At 38.1% G+C, this 25,673-nt stretch overlaps 1 pseudogene; it reads right to left on the reverse strand.

Moving 5' to 3' along the window:
* Positions 1-9,903: 9,903 nt before the first annotated feature.
* On the reverse strand, positions 9,904-18,503 carry LOC116476155 (olfactory receptor 52B4-like; annotated as a pseudogene).
* Between the last annotated feature and the right edge of the window lie 7,170 nt (positions 18,504-25,673).

The raw sequence follows: 25,673 nt of genomic DNA on the forward strand, positions 1-25,673 counted from the left end.
CAACAGAGACATAGATCAATGGAACAGAACAGAGCCCTCAGAAATGATGCTGCATATCTACAACTATCTGATCTTTGACAAACCTGACAAAAAGAAGAAATTGGGAAAGGATTCCCTATTTAATAACTGGTGCTGGGAAAACTGTCTAGCCATATGTAGAAAGCTGAAACTGGATCCCTTCCTTACACCTTATACAAAAATTAATTCAAGATGGATTAAAGACTTAAATGTTAGACCTAAAACCATTAAAACCCTACAAGAAAACCTAGGCAATACCATTCAGGACATAGGCGTGGGCAAGGACTTCATGTCTAAAACACCAAAAGCAATGGCAACAAAAGCCAAAATTGACAAATGGGATCTAATTAAACTAAAGAGCTTCTGCACAGCAAAAGAAACTACCATCAGAGTGAACAGGCAACCTACAGAATGGGAGAAAAGTTTTGCAACCTACTCACCTGACAAAGGGCTAATATCCAGAATCTACAATGAACTCAAACAAATTTACAAGAAAAAAACAAACAACCCCATCAAAAAGTGGGTGAAGGACATGAACAGACACTTCTCAAAAGAAGACATTTATGCAGCCAAAAAACACATGAAGAAATGCTCATCATCACTGGCCATCAGAGAAATGCAAATCAAAACCACAGTGAGATACCATCTCACACCAGTTAGAATGGCCATCATTAAAAAATCAGGAAACAACAGGTGCTGGAGAGGATGTGGAGAAATAGGAACACTTCTGCACTGTTGGTGGGACTGTAAACTAGTTCAACCATTGTGGAAGTCAGTGTGGCGATTCTTCAGGGATCTAGAACTAGAAATACCATTTGACCCAGCCATCCCATTACTGGGTATATACCCAAAGGACTATAGATCATGCTGCTATAAAGACACATGCACACGTATGTTTATTGCGGCACTATTCACAATAGCAAAGAGTTGGAACCAACCCAAATGTCCAACAACGATAGACTGGATTAAGAAAATGTGGCACATATACACCATGGAATACTATGCAGCCATAAAAAATGATGAGTTCATGTCCTTTGTAGGGACATGGATGAAACTGGAAACCATCATTCTCAGTAAACTATCGCAAGGACAAAAAACCAAACACCACATGTTCTCACTCATAGGTGGGAATTGAACAATGAGAACTCATGGACACAGGAAGGGGAACATCACACTCCGAGGACTGTTGTGGGGTTGGGGGAGGGGGGAGGGACAGCATTAGGAGATATACCTAATGCTAAATGACGAGTTAATGGGTGCAGGAAATCAACATGGCACATGGATACATATGTAACAAACCTGCACATTGTGCACATGTACCCTAAAACCTAAAGTATAATTTAAAAAAAGAAATTATTATCGACTATAATCACCCTTTTGTGCTATCAAAGAGTAGGTCTTATTCATTCTACTTTTTGTATCCATTAACCATCCCCACCTTCTCCCCAACCCCCACTACACTTCTCAGCCTCTGGTAACCATCCTTCTACTCTCTATGTCCATGAGCTCAGTTGTTTTGATTTTTAGATCCAGCATAAATGAGAATATGCAATGTTTGTCTTTCTTTGCAAGATTTATTTCAGTTAACATAGTGATCTCCAGTTATATTCATGTTGTCACAAACAACAGGATCTCATTCTTTTCATGGCTGAATATTAGTACTGAATATTAGAATAATAGTAATCCATTGTGTATATTACCAGATTTTCTTTATTCATTCATCTGTTGATGGACACTTAGGTTGCTTCCAAATCTTGGCTATTGTGAATAGTGCTGCAATAAACATCGGAGTGCAGATATCTCTTCCGTATGCTGGTTTCCTTTCTTTTGGGTGTATACCCACCAGTGGGATTGCTGGATCCCATGGTAGCTCTCTTTTTAGTATTTTGAGGAACCTCCAAACTGTTCTCCATAGTGGTTATAGTAGTTTGCATTCCCACCAACAGTGTACAAGAGATTGCTTCTCTTCACATCCTCACCAGCATTTGTTATTGCCTGTCTCTTGGATAAAAGCCATTTTAACTGGGGTGAGGTGGTATCTCATTGTAGTTTTAATTTGCATTTCTCTGATGAGCAATGCTATTGCTTTCATAGGAGGCACCTTTTCATAAGCCCATTTGCCATTTGTATGTCTTCTTTTGAGAAATGTCTATTCAAATCTTTTGCCTATTTTTTAATCAGATTTTTAGACTTTTTTCCTATAGCATTGTCTGAACCCCTTGTATACTCTGGCTATGAACCCCTTTTCAGATAGGTAGCTTGTAAATATTTTCTACAATTCTGTGGGTTGTCTCTTCACTTAGTTGAATGTTTCTTTTGCTGTGCAGAAGTTTTTTAACTTGATGTGATCCTATTTGTCCATTTTGGCTGTGGTTGCCTGTGCTTGTGGGGTATTGCTCAAGAAATTTTTGCCCACACCATTGCCTGGGAGAGTTTCCTCAATGTTTTCTTGTAGTACTTTCTTAGCTTGAAATATTAGATTTAAGGCTTTAGTCCATTTTGATTTGATTTTTGTATATGGTGAGAGATTCAGTGATACAGCCTAGTTTCTTTCTTTCTTTCTTTTTTTTTTTTGCATGTGGATATCTAATTTCCCTAGCACCATTTGTTAAAGAGACTGTCTTTTCCCCAGTGTATGTTCCTGGCACCTTTGTCAAAAATGAGCTTACTGTAGGTGTGTGGATTTGTTTCTGTGTTCTTCATTCTGTTCCATTGGTCTATGTGTCTATTTTCATGCCAATATCATGCTGTTTGTGTTGATAGCTCTGTAGTATAATTTGAAGTCAGGTAATTTGGCTCTCCCAGTTTTGTTCATTTTCTTAGGATAGCTTTGGCTATTCTGGGTCTTTTATGGTTCTGTATATATTTTAGGATTTTTTTACTTGTGTGAAGAATGCCATTGATATTTTGACAGTGATTGCATTGAATCTGTAGGTTGCTTTGGGTAGTATGGACATTTTAACAATATTGGCTCTTCCAATCCATGAACATGGAATATCTTTCCATTTTTTTCAGTATTCTCTTCAATTTCTTTCATCAGTTATTTGTTTCTTTCCCCTGCCACTTTCAGAATCTTCATTTTTAAACTTTGATAGTGTGATTATAATTCGTATTAGGGTAGTCTTACTTGGATTTAATATGACATAGATTATGTATATTAAGTATGTTTTTACTTTAAATATCTTCAACTTATGATTACTTTATTGGGCCGTAACCTCATCATACATCAAGGAACATCCATATGATAAAGCAAGTAGAGGTCAAATTTAATGAAAGAATTTTGGTGGTTGACATATAATTGGTCATCATAATTTTTTTTTAATTTTCTGTATATTTGAACCTTTTTATAATAAAATAATATAAAATTTATTTATTTACTTGAATAAATCATGGTCACTCTTTAAGAATAGCCAATACAGAATAATGGAAATAAAATGATTATAAAGGTAACCAATTCTTGATGTTCTTAGATATCCATTGTTAATAAATTTTAATGTATATTGTTATATGTTTTTCGTGTGTATGAGCATTTGTGTGTGTGAATGTTTGCTGTTTCCCTAGTATCTATTGCATCTACTATCATTACTAACATAATAGTTACTAAATCAAGAAAATAATTTTTCATTTTATAAAGCAAAAGTATGAAATTCTCATTGTAGACTATTTGGAAAATATTTAAATGCACAAAGAATTTCCTTTTTGACTCTTGTGTTTATGGTACAATTCTGTTTATCTCTTACTTGAACTTTTAAATGCATTTGGAAATCAAACATTTTTATTTCAATAATTTATACCCTATTATTTTAGACATATTTCTAACAAGTATTTATCATACTTGAAACATATTTTTAACTAGCTGCAAACTACAATTTAAGAGTTTATCATAATTAGTTACCAATGTAACTTTTTCATATTTAACATCTACTGTATTTCACATTTTACAATTTTTCCAAAAAGTAATCTTTTTTACAAGAATTTCCTTATTTTATCTGTTCTTTAATTCTGGTTATATAGGAGGACCTACAATTTATGTAGTCAAGTCACCAAACATTTTCTCTGGGTGTTTCCCTTCTCTTTTTAACTTCAGGAATTGTTCTGATTCTAATATAAGTCTATTATTCACTCTTCTTTATTCCATTTATTTTAGATTTTAAATTGATATATGTAATATTTCAAGTTATTTAAAAATATAATGTAATAACATTATAATTACCAACAATTACACTCATAAAAATAATTATTAATATTGAAAACATTTTGTTATTTAATCATATTTTCATGTATTTCTATATTGTGTAATGATTAGTATATTTTTACTTAATGTTACATGACAAGAATTTCCTTTGGTGCAAAATGAACTTCACATATTTATTTAACTTCATTTAATACTGCCTAACAGATTTTCACATAAATAATATATTACAAAATATATCATTTTAGCCAACCTATAGATTCTTATTGAATATTTATTTCAGATGATTTGCCAGTATCAATAAACTTGTCATAAACATGATTATTCATAAATTTTTGTATGTGCTCTATGTTACTTTTTTATATGGGATAGATTCTTAAAGTTTTCTTATTTACATTTGACATGCTCTTGGCCAGGTAGAACACATACAAATTGTTAATACATGTTATGAAAACTAGGATCATTTGTGCTTGTCAGCTATACTAAAAATAATTAAATAAAAAATTTGTCAAATTAAAGATGCCAGTGCGAGTTATAATTTAAATCATAAATTTTTATATAATGAAAATTATAATTTCTTAACGGAGAAATTTCTTAATGAAGTGTTATTTCTGCAAAAATGATGGCCTTCTTCCAAGAGCTAGAAGTACATGATCAAAGTACCCATGGCACTGTTTAGCTTTCAAAAAAAAATTCAGCATGAGTAGAATCCTGAATGGAGTAGAAGGTTAGATATCAATGACACTATCCCAGCCCAATCAATCCATGACTTTAGACAGAAGCTTGTCATCCAACAAATTCAGGGTTGTCTTGGTTTTGGTTTTTGTTTTTGTTTTTTAACTAATTGCAAAGAGGGAGACCAGAGGAACAATGGGGTGTCTCACCAAACAAATGAAAAGATTTAGTTATTATAGGATTTAGGGTACAGATTAGTTTTAGGCAAAATGATCAACATTTTAATAAGGTTAAAATAAAGCAGGGGTATCTCTAAAGAGATAACATAAATACTCGAATCTTGTTTTAGAACACAGCTGCCTGATCTGAGAATGGGTGGCTAAACTTCCCCATTCATCAAAGGTTGACCTGTGATGTAGTTCTTTTATGAATTTTGGCTTGAAAATCTTTCATTCCCTATTTGGGTATACATAATCAAAATTGGCTGGTCAGAGAACTTTTCACTGAGAACAGGATATGTGGACTGAAACTTATCTAATAAACAGTAAGCCGTAGAAAAATAGGCAGTGAGAGTATTTGGGGCACAGGAAAAAGAAATTTCAAAAAGCCAACTTCTAAAATTAGATCAAGGAGTTCAAAGAATAGAAATGGTTGTAGCAGGGTATTTGTGGAGGTGAAGCAGAAGATAAAGTAGATGAGGTGAATAGAAATCTAATCATATAGAGTCAAGTATGCAAATGTTAAGATTTGAAGATATGATTTATAGATATTTTTCTGATTGAATCTTGGAAAATTGTTGGGGAGGTATAGGAGCAAGCTGATACTATAAAAGCTGAGAAGATAATTCAAGGACAGAACAGTAAAGTATCTTCAAATTCTCCTGAGAGGTTAAAAGAGGAGGAGAGAAAAATGATCACTGACGACGTAAAACCACAAATTGCACTATTATTTCCCATGTAAAAAAAGCTCTATGACATAAAATACAACACATACCACTATACTCTCTTCAGGAGAAACAACAAAATTGTTGGTTGAAATTGTAGGCTGTTAAAAATCATAGAAATGACTAAATTCACTCTAACAGGATTGATAGAAATAAAAAAGTCTGGAAATTTCTGATCTTCTTTAAAATAATTAGCATTTTGGGAGAAAAATATGTAACTGTAAGAAGCACACTACATAAGATAGTTAAGATACTAATTAATGCTTCTGTCTTGTAGATATAATAAAAATAATGTACAACAAGAGAGAAATAAAATGTTCAGTCAAAATTTATGTCCAAGGGTATAATCTTTTATTTTATGTCCAGAAGTATAATGAGTCAAAATTTAGTCCAGGAACATAATGTTTACTTTTAAAATGCTACTGTAAGTTGGTACATTTGCTGTGTGTCTATTTTCAATTCAGGTAAGACTAAAGCATCTCATTTTCCATACTCATTTTCCATTATACAAATGCTAATATAAATTCTAATACTAAATGCTAAAGTTAGCGAATACTTAAAATCCAGAATTAAGTGAATCTCAAAGTATAAGTGAAAAAATCTACAACCATTTTTTGTATTTAGATGGAAAAAGTAGAAATAATATATCTTATTGGCCCAAAAGCATAAATATTTGTTCTCTTCGGGCTAAATATTATTCATTTGTTACTTTTATATCATCGAGGCAAACATTAACCAGTTTAAAATCCTTTGCTTTGGATATAACATAATAGGACATGGCATGATAATGTTTCCATTATGACAACCAGAAAAAGACAAATAAATTGCAAATATTTAATTACATATTAAGCCATCAGAGAGCTAAGAAGCAACAAGGACTAGATGAACAAAAATTCAAGAGACTGGAGAACTATTCAAAAGCAAGTTGACAATTGCCAACCACTTTTCCCCTGCCCCAGGACTATTTGCTGATTCTGGACATATGCTAAGGATCACTCTTTGCCCAAAAAGAAGGTTTCTACTGGTGGAAAGAAAAACCAGCAGAGATTTTAGTGGCCATACAGGACTGCAGTAAAAATTTTGAAACATGAAGGTCTCAAATGCAGAGCTATTTTTCCCTGTGAGACATTTGCTGAGTACTGTGGGCACACTAGATGCTGGGGAACTAAGTCAAGAGATTCTAGAATCCAATATGAAATTTCTCGTGATTCCTATGAAAGACAGACCTACCTGGGTCAGGGGGCATGCCTAAACTGTATTCTATCCTCTCCTTTCTATAATTTTTCAAATGTTGAAGCTTCATGGAATAGAGTCTAAATACCAAGTTAAAAGACTTCTGAAAGGAAGAATTGAATCTTTCATAGTGATTTTTAAAACAGAGGAGAAAAGGGCTTTTCAGAGTCTTAATCAAAATTTCTGAAGGGTTTTTTCCCAGGAATAAGAGTGTCTAAAACAAAGACTTATTTGATTAAACTGAAATTGGCCTTGACTCAGCCCAAGTCCTAATTGGAGAGAGGTGATTAGCTGCTCCCCTTATCTGGATAACATAAAATAGGGAAAATATTTCCGATAAAATAACATTATCTGTAGTCTCTATAGTTTTCTTATCATAATATAAAGCATAAAATAAAAAACTAATAAACATAAAAAGAAAAATCTCTATGACCAGTAATCAGGACAAAACTGAAAAGAAAAGCAGAATAGCAGATGACTCCATAATTGGAGTTATCAGACAAGGGTTATAGAGTTTTAAGGAATATGTTCTTTAAAAGCACAAAATATGCTGAATGTGCTTGAAAGTATGAAGAATTTATACAGAGAATTAGGATCTGGAAAAAGTTTAAAACTGAATGTTATAGAACACAAAAAACATGATTATGTGATAATAAGCATTCAATGGATGAGTTACACAGAAGATTTTAAAGAGCAGAACAGAATTAGGGAGCTGGAAAATAGATTGATAAATATAACAGAAATGAATGTGAGAAAGAAGGAAAATAATGACAAAAATAATAAATGAGCATAGAAACGTAATAGACACACTCAAAATATCTAATATAATTATGCTGGAAGAGGAGAGAGAAAATGGGGTGGAAATAATGTTCAAAGAGATAATGGCTGAAATTTTTCCAAAACTAAAGAAAAGTGTAAACTCACATATTTAAGAAACTTAGAAAATCCCAAGAAGGGGCCAGTCATGGTGGCTCACACCTGTAATCCCAGCACTTTGGGAGGCCAAGGCAGGCAGATCACGAAGTCCGGAGCTCGAGACTAGCCTGGCCAACATAGTGAAACCCCGTCTCTATTACAAATACAAACAAAAATAGCCATGTGTGGTAGCGGGCACCTGTAGTCCCAGCTACTTGGGAGCCTGAGGCAGGAGAATCGCTTGAACCCGGGAGGCAGAAGTTGCAGTTAACCAAGATCGCGCCACTGCACTCCAGCCTGGGTGACAGAGTGAGACTCTGTCTCAAAAAGAAAAAAATCCCAAGTAGGATACATGCCAAGTAAACCACACATGGATATAAGATAATAAACAAAAAAGACAAAAGAAAACCCCTTAAAAGCATCCAGACATAAAGGCACAATACATTTAAAGTAGCAAAAATGAAAGTTTCCGGTGAATTCTCAAAAGATTGGAGAAATATAGCAATAGGACATTTTTTAAATTCTGGGAAAATCCTTGCCAACTGAAAATTCTATGCCCAAAAATTATATTTTTATCAAAGTTAAAATATTTTCAGATAAGTAAAACCTGAGACAATTTGTCTCTTGCATTCTTACATTAAAGGAAATATTAGTCAATGGTGTTTGACCATACCTCCTTTTTAGAAATGTTTTACTTATTCTTTTGTGTGTAAATCATGTTCCCTGAATAAATGTTAAGTAATTTAGACTAAAATTATTACAAAAATTACCCCTATCTTATGATTTATTTATATTCACCATTAATATAATTTTATTATGTTGATGCATATATTTATCAGAAAGTATATTTTAATGGCTCATATTTAACTTTTTGATCTGGAATGTGCTTCTCTCTCCTATAAACATTGAGAACATAGTTCCGTCACCAAGGGCATAAGCCCATGTTATTATTTCTCACTGCTCTATTATATTTCACATTATATGTGTGCTATCACTAATTTTGCAAGTGTTACTCCTTAGAACTTGTTTCTAGCCAGGTGCAGTGGCTCACATCTGTAATCCCAGAGTTTTGGGAGGCTAAGGAGAGAGGATCACTTGAGGCTAGCAGTTCAAGACCAGCCTGAGCAGCATAGAGAAGACCCCATCTCTTAAAAAAGACCAAAAACTTGTTTCTGATACTTCACCAAATTTTTGTTCAATAATTGCTTATTATGTGCATATTGTATTTTAGGCAGCACTGGGCTACTGTAAATTTTTTTTTAAAAATCCCAGAAAGGATACATGCCAAGAGAATCAGTACATAAGAAATAATTTCCAAGCAATTAGTAGGCTAAGTAAAAATGTCATAGACATAAGAAATAATAAACTCTCGCTACACTTTGTGCTCTGAAAGAGATGCAAAATATATACACATGCATATATCAATTCATTCTAAAATATAAGATACAGATGGCTTTTTGAAAAAATTTGTGTGAAAGGCAAAATTTGAATATACAGAGTACGTTAGGGAGAATGGCAGAAGGAACGTTCATGACAGAAATAAAATAAGTACAGCTTTTCAAAGCTTAAAACACATCAGAAAATAGTATTTCAGCAATTATAACTACTGTGTTCAGTTCATATTATTCCAATATCCAGTCTAAGATTATAAAGGTATAAGTGACTTAAAGAAGTAAACTGATCTAGTTCTCAACTCTGTGAATGAAAAAACTAAGCACCTAAAGACACTGACATCTAATGACTGATTAGAGGTTTTAGAAGAAACATGAACAAAAATTGCCCTGATACAGTTGCTCTAAAGATACCAATAGATGAAGTCATTTAACTAGTTTCACCACTGTGGCTTCCCATATCCCAATGCTAAAGCTCACTTCATGCATGGAAAGAATTATTAAGAAAAGCACAATGTTAGTTTCCATTATCACATTCATTTCTGCCTTGCAAAGAACACATTAACCACCTGTTCCCGGATCTGTTTGGTCTTGATCCCATAAATGATGGGATTCAGCATAGGTGGAGCCACAATGTAGATATTGGCCAGCAGCACATGGATATGGGGTGAAACGTGATGTCCAAATCTCTGAGTAAGGACTGAGAAGATGCCGGGTGCATAAAAGAGGACAATGACACAGACATGGGAGCCATATGTGTTGAGAGCTTTGTGACGGGCATCCTGGGAAGGGATGCCGAAGACAGTACAGAGAATCAGTATATAAGAAATAAAGATTAGCACAAAATCTAAGACCACTGTTGAAATTAGGACAAAAAACCATACCAGATGTTCACTTGGATGTCATCACAGGAAACACAGGCCAAGACAACATGCCTACAAGCAGTGTTTGGGAGGATGTTATTTTTGCAGAAAGTCAGGCTTTTCAGAACATATATTATGGGGGAAATTATACCATAACTTCTCAGAAATATAATCACACGAATTTTCCCAATAAGGGCACATGTAAGAATAGTGTTGTATCTCAGTGGGTAGCAAATGGCAATATATAGCGATCAAACGCCATCACCAGCAAGATCATTGACTCATATATGAAAGTAGAAGAGAGGAAGAAGACCTGAGCAATGCAACTATCAAAGGAGATTTCCTCAGCATGGAATCAGAAGATGGCCGACGCTTGTAGTACTGTGGCAGTGGAAAGAACAATGTCTGATCCAGCCAACAAGCAGAGGAAGAGGTACATGGGTTTAGGGAGGCTGCGTTTTGTGAGGATAATGAAGATGAGCAGGCTGTTTCCAAGCAGAGCAATGACATAAGAAATAACAAAGGGGATGGAAATCTATACGTGCTGGTCCTCTAGGCCTGGGATGCCTAGCAAGTGGAAGATTGTGTAGCTAACACTAGTATGATTTAAGGCAGCTGTGCCTGGCAAGACAACCTACGAATCCACCATCTATGTATACAGACAGAAAATGCAGATTAAACTCAAATATTTTCTTCGATATCACCAGCACTTTGGGCATCTACCTGATCCCATTCAATTCACAGGATGCCAGGAGCTATGTTACATATAAAGATGAATAAGTCATGGCTTATTGATGTAAGGCTGGTTCAACATATGCAAATCAATAAACGTAATCCAGCATATAAACAGAACCAAAGACAAAAACCATATGCTTATCTCAATAGATGCAGAAAAGACCTTCGACAAAATTCAACAACGCTTCATGCTAAAACCTCTCAATCAATTAGGTATTGATGGGACATATCTCAAAATAATAAGAGCTATCTATGACAAACCCACAGCCAATATCATACTGAATGGGCAAAAACTGGAAGCATTCCCTTTGAAAACTGGCACAAGACAGGGATGCCCTCTCTCACCACTCCTATTCAACATAGTGTTGGAAGTTCTGGCCAGGGAAATCGGGCAGGAGAAGGAAATAAAAATTAGGCAAATACATATTTTTTATTATACTTTAAGTTTTAGGGTACATGTGCACAATGTACAGGTTAGTTACATATGTATACATGTGCCATGTTGGTGTGCTGCACACAGTAACTCATCATTTAACATTACGTATACCTCCAAATGCTATCCCGCCCCCCTCCCCGCTACCTCCACCCCACAACAGGCCCCGGTGTGTGATGTTCCCCTTCCTGTGTCCATGTGTTCTCATTGTTCAATTCCCACCTCTGAGTGAGAACATGCAGTGTTTGGTTTTTTGTCCTTGTGATAGTTTGCTGAGAACGATGGTTTCCAGCTTCATCCATGTCCCTACAAAGGACGTGAACTCATCATTTTTAAAGGCTGCATAGTATTCCATGGTGTATATGTGCCACATTTCCTTAATTCAGTCTAACATTGTTGGACATTTGGCTTAGTTCCAAGTCTTTGCTATTGTGAATAGTGCCGCAATAAACATACGTGTGCATGTGTCTCTATAGCAGCATGATTTATAATCCTTTGGGTATATACCCAGTAATGGGATTGCTGGGTCAAATGGTATTTCTAGTTCTAGATCCCTGAGAAATTGCCACACTGACTTCCACAATGGTTGAACTAGTTTACAGTCCCACCAACAGTGTAAAAGTGTTCTTATTTCTCCACATTCTCTCCAGCACCTGTTGTTTCCTGACTTTTTAATGATCGCCATTCTAACTGGTGTGAGATGGTATCTCATTGTGGTTTTGATTTGCATTTCTCTGATGGCCAGTGATGATGAGCATTTTTCCATGTGTCTGTTGGCTGCATAAAGGTCTTCTTTTGAGAAGTGTCTGTTCATATTATTTGTTATTTTCTTGTAAATTTGTTTGAGTTCATTGTAGATTCTGGATATTAGCCAGATGAGTAGATTGCAAAAATTTTCTCCCATTCTGTAGGTTGCCTGTTCACTCTGATGGTAGTTTCTTTTGCTGTGCAGAAGCTCTTTAGTTTCATTAGACCCATTTGTCAATTTTGGATTTTGTTGCCATTGCTTTTGGTGTTTTAGACATGAAGTCGTTGCCCATGCCTATGTCCTGAATGGTATTGCCTAGGTTTTCTTCTAGGGTTTTTATGGTTTTAGGTCAGAATAACCAATGCAGAGAAGTCCTTAAAGGACCTGATGGAGCTGAAAACCAAGGCACGAGAACTACGCGATGAATGCACAAGCCTCAGCAGCCGATTCAATCAACTGGAAGAAAGGGTATCAGCGATGGAAGATCAAATGAATGAAATGAAGCGAGAAGAGAAGTTTAGAGAAAAAATAAAAAGAAATGAACAAAGCATCCAAGAAATATGGGACTATGTGAAAAGACCAAATCTACATCTGACTGGTGAACCTGAAAGTGACAGGGAGAATGGAACCAACTTGGAAAACACTCTGCAGGATATTATACAGGAGAACTTCCCCAATCTAGCAAGGCAGGCCAACATTCAAATTCAGGAAATACAGAGAATGCCACAAAGATAATCCTTGAGAAGAGCAACTCCAGGACACATAATTGTCAGCTTCACCAAAGTTGAAATGAAGGAAAAAATGTTAAGGGCAGCCAGAGAGAAAGGTTGGGTTACCCACAAAGGGAAGCCCATCAGACTAACAGCTGATCTTTCAGTAGAAACTCTACAAGCCAGAAGAGAGTGGGGGCCAATATTCAATATTCTTAAAGAAAAGAATTTTCAACCCAGAATTTCATATCCAGCCAAACTAAGCTTCATAAGTGAAGGAGAAATAAAATACAGACAAGCAAATGCTGAGAGATTTTGTCACCACCAGGCCTGCCCTAAAAGAGCTCCTGAAGGAAGCACTAAAATGGGAAGGAACAAATGGTACCAGCCACTGCAAAAACATGCCAAATTATAAAGACCATCAAGGCTAGGAAGAAACTGCATCAACTAATGAGCAAAATAACCAGCTAACATCATAATGACAGGATCAAATTCACGCCTAACAATATTAACTTTAAAAATAAATGGGCTAAATGCTCCAATTAAAAGACACAGACTGGGAAACTGGATAAGGAGTCAGGACCCATCAGTGTGCTGTATTCAGGAAACCCATCTCATGTGCAGAGACACACATAGGCTCAAAATAAAGGGATGGAGGAAGATCTACCAAGCAAATGGAAAACAAAAAAAGGCAGGGGTTGCAATCCTAGTCTCTGATAAAACAGACTTTAAACAAACAAAGATCAAAAGAGACAAACAAGGCCATTACATAATGGTAAAGGGATCAATTCAACAAGAAGAGCTAACTATCCTAAATATATATGCACCCAATACAGGAGCACCCAGATTCATAAAGCAAGTCCTTAGAGACCTACAAAGAGACTTAGACTACCACAGAATAATAATGGCACACTTTAACACCCCACTGTCAACATTAGACAGATCAATGACATAGAAAGTTAACAAGGATATCCAGGAATTGAACTCAGCTCTGCACCAAGCAGGCCTAATAGACATCTACAGAACTCTCCACCCCAAATCAACAGAATATACATTCTTCTCAGCACCACACCTCACTTATTCCAAAATTGACCACATAGTTGGAAGTAAAGCTCTCCTCGGCAAATGTAAAAGAACAGAAATTATAACAAACTGTCTCTCAGACTACAGTTTAGTCAAACTAGAACTCAGGATTAAGAAACTCACTCAAAACTGCTCAACTACATGGAAACTGAACAACCTGCTCCTGAATGACTACTGGGTACATAACAAAATGAAGGCAGAAATAAATATGTTCTTTGAAACCAACGAGAACAAAGACACAACATATCAGAATCTCTGTGACGTATTCAAAGCAGTGTATAGAGGGAAATTTATAGCACTAAATACCCATAAGAGAAAGCAGGAAAGATCTAAAATTGACACCCTAACATCACAATTAAAAGAACTAGAGAAGCAAGAGCAAACACATTCAAAAGCTAGCAGGAGGCAAGAAATAACTAAGATCAGAGCAGAACTGAAGGGAATAGAGACCCAAAAAAATCCTTCAAAAAATCAATGAATCCAGGGCTGGTTTTTTGAAAAGATCAACAAAATTGATAGACCGCTAGCAAGACTAATAAAGAAGAAAAGGGAGAAGAATCAAATAGATGCAATAAAAAATGATAAAGGGGATATCACCACTGATTCCACAGAAATACAAACTACCATCAGAGAATGCTATAAAGACCTCTACGCAAATAAACTAGAAAATCTAGAAGAAATGGATAAATTCCTTGACACATACACCCTCCCAATACTAAACCAGGAAGAAGTTGAATCTCTGAATAGACCAATAACAGGCTCTGAAATTGAGGCAATAATTAATAGCTTACCAACCAAAAAAAGTCCAAGACCAGATGGATTCACAGCCGAATTCTACCAGAGGTACAAGGAGCAGCTGGTACCATTCCTTCTGAAACTATTCCAATGAATAGAAAAACAGGGAATCCTCCCTAACTCATTTTATCAGGCCAGCATCATCCTGATACCAAAGCCTGGCAGAGACACAACAAAAAAAGAGAATTTTAGACCAATATCCCTGATGAACATTGATGCAAAAATCCTCAAAAAAAATACAGGCAAACTGAATCCAGCAGCACATCAAAAAGCTTATACACCATGATCAAGTGGGCTTCATCCCTGGGATGCAAGGCTGGTTCAACGTACACAAATCAATAAACGTAATCCAGCATATAAACAGAACCAAAGACAAAAACCACATGATTATCTCAACAGATGCAGAAAAGGCCTCTGACAAAATTCAACAACTCTTCATGCTAAAAACTCTCAATAAATTAGGTATTGATGGGACATATCTCAAAATAATAAGAGCTACTTATGACAAACTCACAGCCAATGTCATACTGAGTGGGCAAAAACTGGAAGCATTCCCTTTGAAAACTGGCACAAGACAGGGATGTCCTCTCTCAGCACTCCTATTCAACATAGTGGTGGAAGTTCTGGCCAGGGCAATCAAGCAGGAGAAGGAAATAAAGGGTATTCAATTAGGAAAAGAGGAAGTCAAATTGTCCCTGTTTGCAGATGACATGATTGTATATCTAGAAAACCCCATCATCTCAGCCCAAAATCTCCTTAAGCTGATAGGCAACTTCAGCAAAGTCTCAGGATACAAAATCAATGTGCAAAAATCACAAGCATTCTTATACACAAATAACAGACAAACAGAGAGCCCAATCATGAGGGACCTCCCATTCACAATTGCTTCAAAGAGAATAACATACCTAGGAATCCAACTTACAAGGGATGTGAAGGACCTCTTCAAGGAGAACTACAAACCACTGCTCAATGAAATAAAAGAGGACATAAACAAATGGAAGAACATTCCATGCTCGTGGGTAGGAAGAATCAACATTGTGAAAATGGCCATACTGCCCAAGGTAATTTATAGATTCAATGCCATCCCCATCAAGCTATCAATGACTTTCTTCACAGAATTGGAAAAAACTACTTTAAAGTTCGTATGGAACCAGAAAAGAGCCCGCATTGCCAAGTCAATCCTAAGCCAAAAGAACAAAGCTGGAGGCATCATGCTACCTGACTTCAAACTATACTACAAGGCTACAGTAACCAAAATAGCATGGTACTGGTACCAAAACAGAGATATAGACCAATGGAACAGAACAGAGCCCTCAGAAATAATGCTGCATATCTACAACCATCTGATCTTTGACAAACCTGACAAAAACAAGAAATGGGGAAAGGATCCCCTATTTAATAAATGGTGCTGGGAAAACTGTCTAGCCATATGTAGAAAGCTGAAACTGGATCCCTTCCTTACACCTTATACAAAAATTAATTCAAGGTGGATTAAAGACTTAAATGTTAGACTTAAAACCATAAAACCCTAGAAGAAAACCTAGGCAATACTATTCAGGACATAGGCATGGGCAAGGACTTCATGTCTAAAACACCAAAAGCAATGGCAACAAAAGCCAAAATTGACAAATGGGATCTAATGAAACTAAAGAGCTTCTGCACAGCAAAAGCAACCACCATCAGAGTGAACAGGCAACTTACAGAATGGGAGAAAATTTTTGCAATCTACTCATCTGAAAAAGGGCTAATATCTAGAATCTACAATGAACTCAAACAAATTTACAAGAAAAAAACAAACAACCCCATCACAAAGTGGGCAAAGTATATGAACAGACACTTCTCAAAAGAAGACCTTTATGCAGCCAAAAGACACATGAAAAAATGCTCATCATCACTGACCATCAGAGAAATGCAAATGAAAACCATAATGAGATACCATCTCACACCAGTTAGAATGGCGATCATTAAAAAGTCAGGAAACAACAGGTGCTGGAGAGAATGTGGAGAAATAGGAACACTTTTACACAGTTGGTGGGACTGTAAACTAGTTCAACCATTGTGGAAGTCAGTGTGGCAATTTCTCAGGGATCTAGAACTAGAAATACCATTTGACCCAGCAATCCCATTACTGGGTATATACCCAAAGGATTATAAATCATGCTGCTATAGAGACACATGCACACGTATGTTTATTGCGGCACTATTCACAATAGCAAAGACTTGGAACCAACCCAAATGTCCAACAATGATAGACTGGATTAAGAAAATGTGGCACATATACACCATGGAATACTATGCAGCCTTAAAAAATGATGAGTTCACGTCCTTTGTAGGGACATGGATGAAGCTGGAAACCATCATTCTCAGCAAACTGTTGCAAGGACAAAAAACCAAACACCGCATGTTCTCACTCAGAGGTGAGAATTGAACAATGAGAATACACGGACACAGGAAGGGGAACATCACACACCGGGGCATGTTGTGAGGTTGGGGGAGGGGGGAGGATAGCATTAGGAGATATACCTAATGTTAAATGATGCGTTACCGGGTGCAGCACACCAACATGGCACATGTATACATATGTAACTAACCTGCATGTTGTGCACATGTACCCTAAAACTTAAAGTATAATAATAAAAAAAAAAGAAGACCTTATCTTTTGCTAGGCCTTCAGCATGGGTATTGATCAATGTAGTCAGGAGTTGAGATGGTTTAGGCTTTGTTGTTGTTATAAGGATCCTGAATAAACCACATGTTTAATGGCCTCTAGTGTTACTCTCTTAGTCTATTTCTACTGCTATAACAAAATGCCTGAGACTAGACAATTTATAAATAATAGAAACTTATTCTTCACAGTTTTTGAGCCTGGAAATTGCAAAATCAAGGTGCTTGCATGTTTGGCATCTGGTGAGGGCCTAGTCTGTTCTTCCAATATGCCACCTTGAGCACTGTATCTTCACAAGACAAAAGAAACAGAAGAGCAAAAAGGGCCTAGGCTAGTTCCCTCCAGCCCTTTGATAACTTCACTAATTCCATTTAGGAAGGCTCTGCCCTCAGGACTTAATCACCACCTAAAAGCCTTGCCTCTTAATATTATCACATTGGTGGTTGAGTTTTAAAATATGAATTTTGGGGAATATATTCAGACCATAACTTTCCATCCTTAGCCCACCAAATTCATTTCCTTCTCACACACAAAATACATTCATCCCATCTTAATAGCCCCAAAAACTTATAACTCATTCCAGTACCAATTCAAAATTCTAAGGTCTAGAGTCTCATCTAAATCAGATATAAGTGAGACCCAAAGTACAATTCATTCTGAGGCAAATTTCTCTCCAGCTCTGAGCCTGTGAAATCAAATAAGTTATGTGTTTCCAAAATATAATGGTGAGACGAGCATAGAACAGACACTTTCATTCCAAAAGGGAGAAATAGGCAAGAAAAAAAGGGGGGTAATGGGTCCCAAGCAAGCCCAAATCCAAACAAGGTAAATAACATTGAAACTTTAAGCTTGAGAACAGTTTTTGACTCCATGCCCTGCCTTCCAGACACACTGGGGACCCGACCTCCATGTCTTTGCTGGATGCAACCCATGCTGTACCTCTCATAGGTTGGAGTTCAGTGCCTGTGGCTCTCTCGAGCTAGAGTTGCACGTTGGTGATTCTACAGGTCTGGAGCGTTGGGAGCAGCCCAGCACTATAGTTCTTTTGGGCATTACCCAAGTGGAACTGTGAGGTGGCTCCACTACTATGGCTCCACTAGGCATTACCCTCTCTGTGTGACTCTGCCCCTGTGGCAGTTCTCTCTATGGGCACTGCACTCCAGCCTGGGCGACAGAAACTGTCTCAAAAAAATAAAAAAGGCAAAAGATCTGGACAGACATCTCATCAAAGAAGATACACAGAATGCAAAGAAGCATATGAAAAGGTACTGAACATCATGTCAATGGAGAATTACAAATTTACGCAACATGAGATACCACTACATACCTATTAGAATGGTGAAAATGCAAAACACTGACAACAGTAAATGCTGGCGAGGATGTGGAACAACAGGAGCTCTCATTCACTGCTGATGGGAATGCTAAATGGTACAGCCACTTAAGAAGGCAGCTTGGCAGTTTCTTACAAAACCAAGCATACTCTTACCATACAATCCAGCAATCATGCTCCTGGGTATTTACCCAAATGAGTTAAAAATGTATATCCACACAAAAACCTGCACACAGATATTTATAGCAGCTTTATTCATAATTGCCAAAACTGGCAATCAAGATGTCCTTCAGTCAGTGTATGTGCAAGTAAATTGTAAAAAAAAAAAAAAGCAAAAATCAAATAATAACACCTAAATAAAAGATATTCAGGTCAGAAAGGAGGATGTAAACCCGTATTTATTAAGAGATGACATGGCTGTGTATGTAAAAAAAAATCCTAAGAATCTACACAACACTTGGGATTAATAAATGGATTTAGCAAGGTCAGGGACACCAAGTTTAAAATACAAAAATAAATTATACTTTATATAAAACCAACAAATAATTTAAAATACAATTACAAACAATTTTATTTATTATAACACTAAAACAAAGCATAAAATATCTAAATTTTATGGCTGGGCACAATGACTCTCGTGTGTTATCCCAGCACTTTGGGAGGCCAAGGAGGGCAGATGGCTCGCACTCAGGAGTTCAAGACCAGCCTGGGCAACATGGTGAGCCCTGTCTCTACTAAAAATACAAAAATATTTGGCTGGGCATGGTGGTACACACCTGCAGTCCCAGCTACTCTGGAGGCTGAGGTGGGAGGATCACTTGAAAGCAGGAGGGGTGGCAGGGGCAGTGGTGGAGGTTGCAGTGAGCCAAGAGCTGAGATCATGCCACTGCACTCTAGCCTGGGTGACAGAGCGAGACCCTATCTCAAAAAAAAATCTAAATTTTAGTGGAGCTTAACATTTGAATGTGATCAGAGAAAGAGACACGGCCCAGCAAGCAAGTTGGTCAGTTGAAAACAATGCAGTTCTGGAATGGCAAAAAACCTGAGGGTCCCACAGGGCACTCTTGGGAGTGCTAATTAATTATTTACAAGAGCCAAAGGATCTTGTGGAACACACCCAAAGGATCTTGGAGGGTGCTAAGCAGATGTGGGGCACTTTAACAGTCATGCCAATGGGTAATGCAGTACTAGCAGAATGTTTAGAAAAACTGTTCAGTTCCAAGAAAGACCATCCTTCTATTTAGCCCTCAACTAAACTCACTTGGTGGGTCAAATTAAAAATCCAACAGAAGGCCTCTAAAAAGTATTCACAGTAAACAGTTTTCTAGCCTCTGCTTGCAGTTCAACAAGACCAGAGATGGTCAGAGGCCCCACAAGCCAAATCATTAGCACCCAATAACTATTATTACCACTAAACATGTCCCTGGAACTGAGAAATAACCTGTGACAAACAAAAAGATATTTCTTAAACATAAAACTGTTTCTCCTTTACAAATATGTATATATACACTTACTTGGACTAATTAAATAAAAAGATATGAAAAGAATACATAAAGAGATAAGTTTATCAGCAGGAAGAGCTTTCGTGAATAAGATAACTGAAAATTAAATGTGGATTATTTAGTGGCCAAAGAAAAAGGGGGTACAGAATGTTTTTCATAGTTGACCTTGACTTACAGAAGTAGGGAAAATTTATTTTTAAGTGATATTTAGGTATTCCCATGTAAATATTTAAAATATTACAAATGCCAAAGTTTGAATGGCTTTTTTGAAAATGTTATAAATTTAATTCAAGTTCCAAAGGAACACTTTTGATAAAAAGTGTTTTTTAAATAATTAATATGATTTTCAGGCTGGGCGTGGTGGCTCATGCCTGTAACCCCAGTATTTTGGAAAGCCAAGATGAGAGGATCACTTGAGGTCAGGAAATCAAGACTAGCCTGGGCAACATAGGGAGACCCCATCTCTACAAAAAAAAAATTAAAATATGTAAAATTTTAAAAAAGAAAATGGGATTAATGTTTTCCAGATCGCATAAAATGGAAACAGGAATAATTGGTGTAGCAATGCTAACACTCTTTTGTTAGGAATAAGTACATGAGCATACTTAAGAAGGGATGGAAGTTTAGAGGAAAATGTGGACTAGGCAGGCTTGGAGGGCCATAATGACTTGGCCATCATGTACGGAATTGAGGAGATGTTGAAAAGACGGTTCTATATTTGGGCTCCCTGGGATAATAGCGGCCCCTCAGGCTTTCAAGCCAACACATAAAATCTCAGTTCCCTGTCACCCATCATTCTGACAGCCTCGTTGTCACTCATCCCATTCTAGCCCAAAAGAACTCCATTTAAAGCAGGTAAGTGATTTTTTTATTGCTGTGAGCAAAATTTTATTCTAGATAGGAAAGGCCCTATCTAGACTAGATGTCATGGGAACTAAAGCAGGTGGCTGAAAATATTAGTACTATTGTCTGGAGTTGGGTAGACAGAGTTGGAGAGACTAAAGCAGTGTGGGGTGGAGCCACTTGTACTGGCTCATCTGTGCATATTCCTTGCAAACTTCACATTCAGTGATGTCATGTTGATACCTTGAAAATTACCTTGGTGGGAGTACATACACTGCTGAAACTGGCAAACACTGCAATGCAGGGCTTTAATTGATTGACTGATCTTTGTGTGTGTATTTTAGCTGGGTTACCAGCACACCACCAAACCACAGTCATAAATACGGGCTATGCCAGTAGAATGGAAAATGCTGTCTGGGATGGCAGAATGAGGAGACTCTGGGCATGGGGACCCTTTTTACCTCTCAATGTGCCAAAGAGCTCTGAGCCCGGAGCGCCTCCACAGAAGGTTCTACATTGGCTCCAATCTTGACTACTGTAAATATCCAAGGTATAAAAGGGACTTATTTACAACTACCCTGCCCTGATACTTCACACTCATCCAATATTTTGTCATTTGGTTGTTTTGTTAAACATTTTCAGGAGTTGAACTGTGCTGTCATGTACTGAAATCTGGAAAAACACAAAGAAAAAATATAATTCTCACACCTCAGAAAGTCTTAAATCAGTTAGGGGAAACATTGCCAGGTAATCTAACATGCTCCTATTCCTGAGATAGATCCTCTGATAATTAGACTTTTTGTGAAATCAGAGAGAAGAAATGATTTATGAGGTGAGCGTTCTCACAGGCACATTGCTGACACATTGAAGAGATGATTTTTTTTTTTTTTTTGGACGGAGCCTAGTTCTGTCGCCCAGGCTGGAGTGCATTGGCACAATCTCGGCTCACTGCAAGCTACGACTCCCGGGTTCATGCCATTCTTCTGCCTCAGCCTCCCTCCTGAGTAGCTGGGACTACAGGCGCCCACCACCATGCCCAGCTAATTTTTTGTATTTTTAGTAGAGATGGGGTTTCACCGTGTTACCCAGGATGGTCTGGATCCCCTAACCTCATGATCCGCCCGCCTCGGCCTCCTAAAGTGCTGGGATTACAGGCGTGAGCCACCGCGCCCGGCCGAAGAGATGATATTTTAAAATACCCTGAATGAGGGTAATTCTCTCAGGAACACAAAGAAGGGCAATGGAAGTTAATTCTCTGAGATGCTGAAGATACCTGGACCGAGACAGGAGAACATTCATGAGGCATTTGAGAAGTTGTCTAGATTGGGTTGAGTAGATAAGCAACTACCCAGGTACCCACAATTTCACCCATAGACCAGGCCCCAGTCATTGAGCTCTTTAACCTCTCTTCTTTGCCTCCCAGAAGCAAAATCCTCTTTACTCTCAAAGTACCAAATGGCCACCCTTAGCTTAACAGGTCCTCTTCAGGCTTCTCTTTTCTACTTAAGATTTACATTGCTTCATTTGATCTTCTTTTCTGGCTGTTACTTTGTCAGCATAGTGGTGCACACACTTGGCCATCAACCTCCAGTGGCATTTTCACGTCTGTTTTGGTTTATTCCACCTCCTTCAGAAGGGCGAATTTCTTCGGGGTATTATATGTTTTCATAGTGCTTGTGTGATCACAGGCTGACCTGGTGGTAGTTGCTGTCCACAGCAGGCACATCCTAAGGAGCCTCTACTGGGCTCTTGTCACGTAATTTTATTTTTGAAACCGTTTCAGCCGTTACTTAGAGGGTACTGCAGGAACAAAAATAGGAGTAAATCTTCCTACTCTGGAAACTGAATTTAGAGATGGGGAGAATGGAACCCGAGAGGCAGGGAAAGAATGATTATGTGTACTTACTCTGTGCTAGATTCTCAGTCAGGCACTGAATAGATACAGACATGCTAAAAGTTGTTTATCTATTATACTGCATTCTTTCCTGGATCCCCGAACTTCTGCACCACGCTCATCTCCTGAGAACGGAGAAGGGCATTACATAATGGTAAAGGGTTCAATTCAGCATGAAGACCTAACTATCATAAATATATACGCACTCAACACAGGAGCACCCAGATTCATAATGCAAGTTCTTAGAAACCTACAAAGAGACTTAGAATCCCACACGAAAATAGTGGGAGACTTCAACATTCCACTGACAGTATTAGACAGATCATCAAGGCAAAAAGATAGCAAAGGTATTCAGGACCTAAACTCAATATTGGACCAAATGGATATAATAGACCTTTTTATTATTTATTTTTGAGACACAGTCTGCCTCTGTCATCCAGGCTGGAGTACAGTGGCATGATCTTGACGCACTGCCAACTCCACCTCCCAGGTTCAAGCGATTCTCATGCGTCAGCCTCCCAAGTAGCTGGGATTACTATTAAAATTTTATGGGAGCCAAGATGGCCGAATAGGAACAGCTCCGGTATACAGCTCCCAGCCTGAGCGACACAGAAGACGGGTGATTTCTGCATTTCTGCTTGAGGTACTGATTTCATCTCACTAGGGAGTGCCAAACAGTGGGTGCAGGACAGTTGGTGAAGCGCACTGTGCATGAGCCGAAGCAGGGCGAGGCATTGCCTCACTCGGGAAGCGCAAGGGGTCAGGGAGTTCCCTTTCCTAGTCAAAGAAAGGGGTAACAGATGGCACCTGGAATATCGGGTCAGTCCCACCCTAATACTGCGCTTTTCCAATGGGCCTGGAAAACGGCACACTAGGAGATTGTGTCTCGCACCTGGCTCGGAGGGTCCTATGCCCACGGAGTCTCACTGATTGCTAGCACAGCAGTCTGAGATCAAGCTGCAAGGTGGCAGTGAGGCTAGGGGAGGGGCGCCTGCCATTGCCCAGGCTTGCCTAGGTAAACAAAGCAGCCAGGGAGCTCGAACTGGGTGGAGCCCACCACAGCTCAAGGAGGCCTGCCTGCCTCTGTAGGCTCCACCTCTGGGGGCAGGGCACAGACAAACAAACACTCAGCAGGAACCTCCACAGACTTAAATGTCCCTGTCTGACTGACAGCTTTGAAGAGAGTAGTGGTTCTCCCAGCATGCAGCTGGAGATCTGAGAACGAACAGACTGCCTCCTAAAGTGGGTCCCTCACCCCTGAGCAGCCTAACTGGGAGGCACCCCCCCAGTAGGGACAGACTGACACCTCACTCAGCCGGGTACTCCTCTGAGACAAAACTTCCAGAGGAACTATCACACAGCTGAATTTGTGGTCTCACGAAAATCCGCTGCTCTGCAGCCACTGCTGCTGACACCCAGCCAAACAGGGTCTGGAGTGGACCTCTAGTAAACTCCAACAGGCCTGCAGCTGAGGGTCCTGTCTGGTAGAAGGAAAACTAACAAACAGAAAGGACATCCACACCAAAAACCCATCTGTACATCACCACCATCAAAGACAAAAAGTAGATAAAACCACAAAGATGGGGAAAAAATGGAGCAGAAAAACTGGAAACTCTGAAAAGCAGAGCACCTCTCCTCCTCCAAAGGAATGCAGTTCCTCACCAGCAACGGAACAAAGCTGGATGGAGGATGACTTTGACGAGTTGAGAGAAGAAGGCTTCAGATGATCAAACTACTCTGAGCTATGGGAGGAAATTCAAAACAATAGCAAAGAAGTTAAAAACTTTGAAAAAAAATTAGAAGAATGGATGACTAGAATAACCAATGGAGAGAAGGGCTTAAAGGAGCTGATGGAGCTGAAAGCCAAGTTTCGAGAACTACGTGAAGATTGCAGAAGCCTCAGTAGCAGATGTGATCAACTGGAAGAAAGGGTATCACTGATGGAAGATGAAATGAATGAAATGAAGCAAGAAGGGAAGTTTAGAGAAAAAAGAATAAAAAGAAATGAACAAAGCCTCCAAGAAATTTGGGACTATGTGAAAAGACCAAACCTATGTCTGATTGGTATACCTGAAAATGACGGGGAGAATGGAACCAAGTTGGAAAACACTCTGCAAGATATTATCCAGGAGAACTTCCCCAATCTAGCAAGGCAGGCCAACATTCAGATTCAGGAAATACAGAGAACGCCACAAAGATACTCTTCGAGAAGAGCAACTCCAAGACACATAATTGTCAGATTCACCAAAGTTGAAATGAAGGAAAAAATGTTAAGGGCAGCCAGAGAGAAAGGTCGGGTTACCCACAAAGGGAAGCCCATCAGACTAAAAGCTGATCCCTCAGCAGAAACTCTACAAGCCAGAAGAGAGTGGGGGCCAATATTCAACATTCTTAAAGAAAAGAATTTTCAACCCAGAATTTCATATCCAGCCAAATTAAGCTTCATAAGTGAAGGAGAAATAAAATACTTTACAGACAAGCAAATGCTGAGTGATTTTGTCACCACCAGGCCTGCCCTAAAAGAGCTCCTGAAGGAAGCACTAAACATGGAAAGGAACAACTGGTACCAGCCACTGCAAAAACACGCCAAATTGTAAAGACCATCGAGGCCAGGAAGAAACTGCATCAACTGACGAGCAAAATAACCAACTAACATCATAATGACAGGATCAGATTCACACATAACAATATTAACGTTAAATGTA

The sequence above is a fragment of the Hylobates moloch genome, unplaced genomic scaffold (assembly GCF_009828535.3).
Source record: "Hylobates moloch isolate HMO894 unplaced genomic scaffold, HMol_V3 SCAFFOLD_11, whole genome shotgun sequence".
Lineage (NCBI taxonomy): Eukaryota > Metazoa > Chordata > Mammalia > Primates > Hylobatidae > Hylobates > Hylobates moloch.